Source organism: Pipistrellus hanaki (genome assembly GCF_964339955.1).
Source record: "Pipistrellus hanaki genome assembly, chromosome: 2".
NCBI classification, from domain to species: domain Eukaryota; kingdom Metazoa; phylum Chordata; class Mammalia; order Chiroptera; family Vespertilionidae; genus Pipistrellus; species Pipistrellus hanaki.
Window position 1 is genome coordinate 37799459 of NC_140504.1, and position 7623 is coordinate 37807081.

Sequence of the window (7623 nt, forward strand, 5' to 3'; positions counted from 1 at the left end):
CCTGAGTCACTAAATGCCAGATCTCACTGATGGTAAAGGAGACAGAGCATACAGTTGCTCTAGCCCCTGTGCCTGGATTACCAAATACTCTTTCTATAAAACATGGCTTAATTCAGGGGTTTACATATTGCCTACTATTTTCTCCTATCAAGAATACTCAGGAATCAGAGCTGGCCTGCGGTTTGCCGGGTGAAAGACCTAGGAAGGGAGAAGTAAATCAGAAGCCGGGGAAATGAGGCCAAGTGTAACGGCCTCCATCCTACCTTTCAGAGGCATCCCCGTTTCCTCCCATCTGAACTCTACTAACATCCTAAGAGTTTTCCCTATATATGTTTTTTTTAATTTTATTGATTATGGTCTCACATAATTGTCCTCATCCCCCCATTCCCATCCCAAACCCCTCCACACATATCCCCTCACCCCCCTGTTGTCCACGGCCACTGTCTAGACCCATATGCATGCACACAAGTCCTTTGGTTGATCTCTCCCCCTTACCCCCACCCTCCCCTATTTCCCTCTGAGGTTTGAGAGTCTGATCGCTTCTTCTCTTTCTCTGGGTCTGTTTTTGTTCATGATTTATGTTGTTCATTATTTCCTCCAGGTATTTTTAAGGAGGCTGGGGGAGACAACAAAAACAAGGAAAGTAGATTTTTCTCATTTATTACCAGAAAACTGCCCTTACTGCTTTTAGAGAATGTTATGTTTTGCTTCCTACTTATTCCTGTAGCTGCTATGAACTTTCAAGATACATTTGATATAAGAAACATAATTTCATTTCTTCACCTTAATATCAAAAGCCTAACTGTACATCATTCTGTGAGAGGAGGGCTAAAGGCTCCTCTTCCTGGAGTAATCCCTGAACTAGGCACTCAGGCATAAAGATAAAGAAGACCCAGCTTCTGCCCTCAGGGAGCTGGATTGAGTGGGAGACACACAGATGTACCCCAGTGGGAAAAAAAGTATAACCAATACAAATACAAAGTGTTATGGAAGCCATCTTTGCCTTCTCCACAAGTGGAAAGAGCAAAGGCTTTACAGAAAGAAGTGACACTTTGGTCTTTTTGTAATGAATACAACTTTGATGATAAAATGAAGACATCCCCGGAAGAGGAAGCAATATAAACAGAGGCGTGGAAGTGCAGACTTGCAAGCCCTGTTCAGGGAACATTGAATACTTGATGGGGAGAGTATAGAGTGGTGTATAATAGAGGAATGGAGTGGTAGGGAGAACAGGCTATTCTCTGGACTTCTTCCTCAGTTAGAAAGAAGCCAGGCATTATAACACTTGATTGAAAGATTATGGCATAGAGTCACTAAAAAGTTGAAACAGAGTAAAAACCAAACAAAATAAAAATCCAGAAGCTTCACCCCAATATCCCATCCACTGAACTCTTCATAAATCTTATAAATTCCAAATATTGCTTGGTAAAATTGGACTTTTTAAAAGAGGATATTCTTTGATAGAACTTAATCAAAGTATTTTATTCAGTTAAAATTAGCATAAAGATAATGGTGAGGAACTCACAGAAGACTGAAGTGCTACTGAACTGTAAAGAGAAAGGGGTCATAAAAGGGAAATATTCAAGCTTGGAACATTGAGTCTATACTTTGGACCCTGAAATGGCTAAATTTTCAGGATACTCCAATTTCCTCTTGACTGGTTCACACACTTCTAGTTCCTTCCCTATCTCACCCTAAGCCCTCTTTGCCTCCCAGAAAGTGGGAAATGTCCCTCTTAGAGAGATCGAATGAAACAGGGAGAGAAACTATATATTTCAGTCTGAATCCCCCATCAACTCAGAAAGGAGGCAGCATTGACCTAACTTAGCACCATATACCTCACCTTTCAGCTGGTACCTTTGTGTGCCCCTGGCTGATGCCAGCAACTCTGCCCCACGTCTCCCCCTCAGCTCTCCCAGGCTTCTTAGAACTCAGATTCCCAAGACAAAGCACAATTGAGGCCCAGTTAGTGCTCAAGTTTACTGAGAATTAAACCATAGGCAGATACCATCAAAACACATTTCACTTGTGACCTTTCACAGCCAACGAATGGGAAGGATTTTCCTTTGCCGGGATTGAATTTAAAACGACTTCCCAGGAGCGAAAGGTCAGCCCATGGAATCATGATATCCAGTTAAACACGGCTAAATAGAACGTTTTAGCATGACAATAAATGGAGTTATATTTAGCTGATTTGGGAAACTATCTGGCCGAGGGAAAGGGAGGAGTACAGAGATTCTTCATCTCCCACCCGTCCTCCCCGAGCTGGGAAAAGTAATGGAGTGGTGTAGGAAAGCACAAAGGTGAAGAATTTTCCTAAGTCTGTCCATGTCTCTGCTTTCCCAATATTTGCCATGTTCTGAGTAGGACGTGGTGGCTGAACTGCATAAAGGCTATATTGTCTTCTTGACACACACATGAAATTCCTATTAGCATGGCTGGAGCAAGATGGGCTCCAGAGGGAGAACATACCCTCAAATAACTTTCTAGGGAGCTTTGATTTCTAGATATGTATGAGGTGAAAGCACATTAGCCAAACTGGCTTTGATAACAAATGGCATTCTTTTTCAACAAGGAAAGACTGGAGGCGGAAAAAAATAGTTGGCACCCGTCTGCCCTTAACTTGAAATGCCCCATGCCATTTTGAAATAGCCTCATACTTTGCTGTTGTTAACTAACAGATGGTTTTGTTAGCCGATGACTGTTTCTCTAAATAACTCCTGACAATAAAGGACTGTGATACATGAGAGCAAAATGGAGACCGTAAGTGGTAGCCTTTTACCTCCAGAATCTTACCTTGCCGTCCATCCTGAAATTTGATGTGTGTAATTGCAGCCACTGGGAAGGTGTGGAGTGCTATAGCATCACAGATCTGCCAAGAGTTAGAAGAGATTATAGATGTATATTGTTTTCTTAGAAGGGGAAAAAAATATATTGAAACCAATTTAGAAATCAGGATCCCTGTAAGTTTAGAGTGAGAACGTTTTCAATGAAATACTGTTTCATTCTGGCTGAGAGACCCATAATGTTCCTCTCCCAGGCTGAGTGTGCCATTTGATAGGGAATCCACTGTTTGTACTTGTCCCCCAAGACTCTATCAACTACACAATAAACTAGTGCTCTGGGTAAATATAATCCATAGTGATTTAGCAAAAACCATCAGCCCGAGCCTTGTGGATTCTATCTAAACATTGTTTCACTTACAGTGACCAATCCCTCAGCTTCTGAGATCGTTTTAATGTAAACCAGCCTTTTTTTATCCTATCTTTTTAAAAATCTAACCTAATCTGGCTATCTATAACTCCATTTCTTATCTTTTATTCTGTCTTTAGGCAATCCAAAATAGGGTAACCCAACTTATTTAGGTACAATATTGGCCCCTTTCCCAAATTTCTTGCTAAGGAAAATGTCTGACCAAATAACATTACTAAACTCACAGATACTCAGGCTTCAAGCTCTCAGAACCTAAAGATCTATATTGGCCCAGTCACATTGAGTCTACCCTTAACCTAGAAAGACCTTGAGACCATAAAAGGGAGAATAGGCCTTTATACAAATGAACAAACATGTCTTACTTAGATCTTGGTAAATGTTAGGAAAATGATCATCTTATCTCTCCAAATTTCTTTTTTTCTCCTTATATATTGCTGACCTCTCGTTATTCTCCTAATATCTTACCTGACCTCTGTAGTGTGACACACTGGTCTGTGAAGCCCAGAATCCAAAGCCAGCTCCATTTCCTGATTAATAATTTAAGTTCTCACCCTTGGTTCAAAGGGTTCCATCATGATTTTAGGCTGCCACTAAAATGAACCACCCCAATCTGTACTCTCCCACCATCCAGGTCTGTGACCACCCATTATCTCTCAACCCCACTCTGCTGTAGATTTTCCTAAAACTATATATCATTCCCAAAAATGCATGGCTGCAAAAGGCCTAGATGACCATAGGTTACTGAAATATTTCCTTTTAGATACAGCTAGAATATTGTTGCCATAACTCTATCACTGAGAATGGGAGATAATGGTGAATTAAACTATAGCAATGGCAATAGGAAGAAAAATCATCACATTCAAATTATATTTTTGACAAGACTTGATAACTGATTGGCAAAAAGAGATTTTAAAAGGAAAGTTCAGGATGACTTTCATATTTCTGACTTAGAAAAGATGTTGGATGCTGGATGGGATAAAAGATTAAGGGCAAAGAGTTTGAGATTTGAAACTGATTGAAACAAGGGTAATATATGCACAGGTCTCCTTTAATCCCATTATTTATCAAGACTTACGTGAAATCTCTGTACAAATGTCCAGGACTAAAATATCTCTTATTTGAATAAATGTCAAAAGAGTAGAGTAGGGAAACCTTTATCAAATCACAAAACTTTGAAACACAGTTCCCTTGTCTACAAGTGGTGATAACAATATTTATTTAGCACATTGGCGAAAATAGAACACGCGTTTCACAAACCACCGAGTACAATGCCTGGCACGTTGTACTCAACAAATGATAGGTGCCATTGTACCTGTGATTTGGAAAGGCTTACTTCACATGACCCAAGGATCGAGTCAGGCCATTTGAAAACCAATAACTGAACCCAACAATAAAGTGCTGAAAAATGCAGAGGGCGGCCCAACTTAGACTGTGTGATCTCATGGATTCACTGCCATTATTTACTGTGTACCTAGCATTTTAGTTCAGTACATTTCAAGGCCAGTCGTTATCATTTATTGAACACAGGAAATGAGAGTAGCACTTCACAGATGGGAAAAACACAGCAGCACCCTTGCTGACAGGAGCCATACAGTTCAACTCAAACAAGTTCAAACACTAGATGGCCTGAAGCCATTGTCTGTGAGCAAATCTCCATATCATGACATCAAAGAAAACAACCTGAAAGTACCTCTGGCTTTTTCCCGTATGAAGTCAGGGGCTGAGTAGGTTTTGTTGTAGGTACAGGATATGCAACCTCAAAAACACCTTGGGCTCCGAGTGGTAAATTGTGCAAACCTTTCCCTCAAAGAAAGCCTTATGTTCTCTCTTTTTGAAAATGACAAATTATGAGTAATCCATCTTTTTCACATAAAATAAATAGCTCTGAGAATACCTATAAATACATAACACCAGCAGAAAAACTAAATGTACCTCGAAAAGAAAACCCACACACAAAAAATCTCTTTTGTTAATAAAAAGGACACACATTTTCCCCAAACCCTGTTACTGATGGAAATCTTCTCTAAAAGAACTTGTCATGTCATCATGCAAAAAAAATTTCAGAATCATCTACCATGGTTACAGTATAAGCTACAGGCAGCCCACATGCCTACCCACAAAGATGTGTGTATCAGACAGGATTATTTGGTTGCAGGTAACAGAACTGGATCCTGGTTAACTCAAATAATAATAATTAACAATAATAAAATTGATTCCAGAATCTAATGAAAAAGCGAACACTCGGGCCTAGGATCAAAGATGCTCTAAGGCCATGGTCAGCAAACTGTGGCTCACGAGCCACATGCGGCTCTTTGGCCCCTTGAATGTGGCTCTTCCACAAAATACCACAGCCTGGGCAAGTCTATTTTGAAGAAGTGGCATTAGAAGAAGTTTAAGTTTAAAAAATTTGGCTCTCAAAGGAAATTTCAATCGTACTATTGCTATTTGGCTCTGTTGACTAATGAGTTTGCCAACCACTGCTCCAAGGAAACAAGAAATATGGACCCTGAGAAGACAGAGTCATTTGATGTGAGTCCCAAGAGAGAATGCATCTGCTGAAATGGACTCCCCATGGTTAACTGAGGACCCCAATTTTATGAATAATAACAGTCTAGTGGTCATTTGCCTTCGTATCACAATGCTTATTTTTTTCATTTTTTTTATTAAATTATTATCTTATTTGACATTGTGAAAGGAGAGGGGGAAGGAAGGAGGATTGGGTAGGAAGAGCCTCAGACAGCAATGTAGCTTGAGAAAGTCCTAGCCACACCAATGGGGAGCCCCAGAGCAAAGATTGCCCATTGAGGGGTCCTGTATTGGGTAGAAGTGACCTGGCTCTACAGAACTCCTGCTGTGCTGTCACTGGCAATGAGCAAGCAGTCTTAAGCATGAATTTGGCATTGAAAGTTGTTGTGGTTCCCAAAGTTGCGACATCTGGAGGCTGGTTTTCTCTTAATGGGCGATCTGAGAGCACACTTCCATAGCCTTAGAAAATAATAGGCTCCCTGTTTCTAATGATGATTAGATCAAATTCAATATCAGCACTAAATTTTCTCTCCTCATTTTTACCATGGACTCTGTATGCTTTCCTCCTTGAATACAGTTCATTCCTTTCTTCTCATTCAAATATGGGCATGGATTTAGTTAACAGATGTCAACTTTGAAAATTACACATAGAAATGGATTTTCTGTATGCCAAGACCATCAAAAACTACTGTCACCCCATCATTTTTCAAACGTCCCCCACTTAAGTGCTACACTTTCAGTAAGTATCTATATCTAGCTTATAAACCAAAGCTGGCATTCTTTCGCTTACATACCAAATTCTGGGATACCTCTCCCCTAAATTAGTCTGAAAGAAAATGTGCAAATGATTATGATACATAGAGTATACATTTATAGATATTTAGTTGTAAAGTATGTAATAATCACAGAATACTAAACATACTAGTAAGTAGTGAAAAGTGCTAATGGAGTACCAAGTTCCAAGATAGGAGGTCCAAGACAGGAGAGATGACTTCCATGGAGGAGGAGTGGGAGAGAGTTTCAAGGGAAATATGTCATTTAATCTGGGTCTTCAAAGATGAGTAGAATTTGTACATGCGAAGATGGTAAATGATACTGACAGATGGAAGACAAAAAAAAAAAACACAGAGCCTAAAAAGCACTGCCTTGTAAAATACAATAACAAAATCTTAGGGCAGCAATTTTTCAACCTTTTTCATATCATGGTACATATAAACTAACTAGAGGCCCGTTGCATGAAAATTCATGCAATAGGCCTTCCTTCCCCTGGCTTCCAGCACCGGTTTTCCTCCGCCACCAGGGACCCAGGCCTTCCGCCTTTGCTCAGACCGGAGTCTGCCACCTTTGCTGCAGACTCCAGCCAGAGTCTTCCCTCTTCGCTGCAGACTCTGGCCAGAGTCTGCCATCTTCACCTTCACTGTGGCTGGAGTGCTGCTCCTGTAGATCCCTTTGCCCCTGCCCTCCCTCTCATAGCAGGCATCCTTCCCTGCCCAGCCACTCTGCACCTGGAGTGGCTGGGCCGCAGCCATCTTTGTCCTTCTAATTTGCATATTCCCTCCTGATTGGCTGGTGGGCATCATGGAGGTATGGTCAATTTGCATCTTTCTCTTTATTAGTGTAGATTATAAAATTCTGTGGCATACCAAAAAATGTATTGTAATTTTTGCCAATCTGACCAAAAAAAAAAAAAAATACATAGGTAAAATTTTGATTCATTCACACTGGACAGCTATTGTATGCCTATTGTGTTGTTTTTTTTGTTTGTTTCTTTTGTTTTTGGGGTTTTTTTGGCAATCTAAGGGAAAAGAGGTCAGTGCCCCTGACTAAATAGTCAAGCATTGCATGTTTTAAAAAGTCTTGCAGCACAAGAGTTTAAAACCGCTG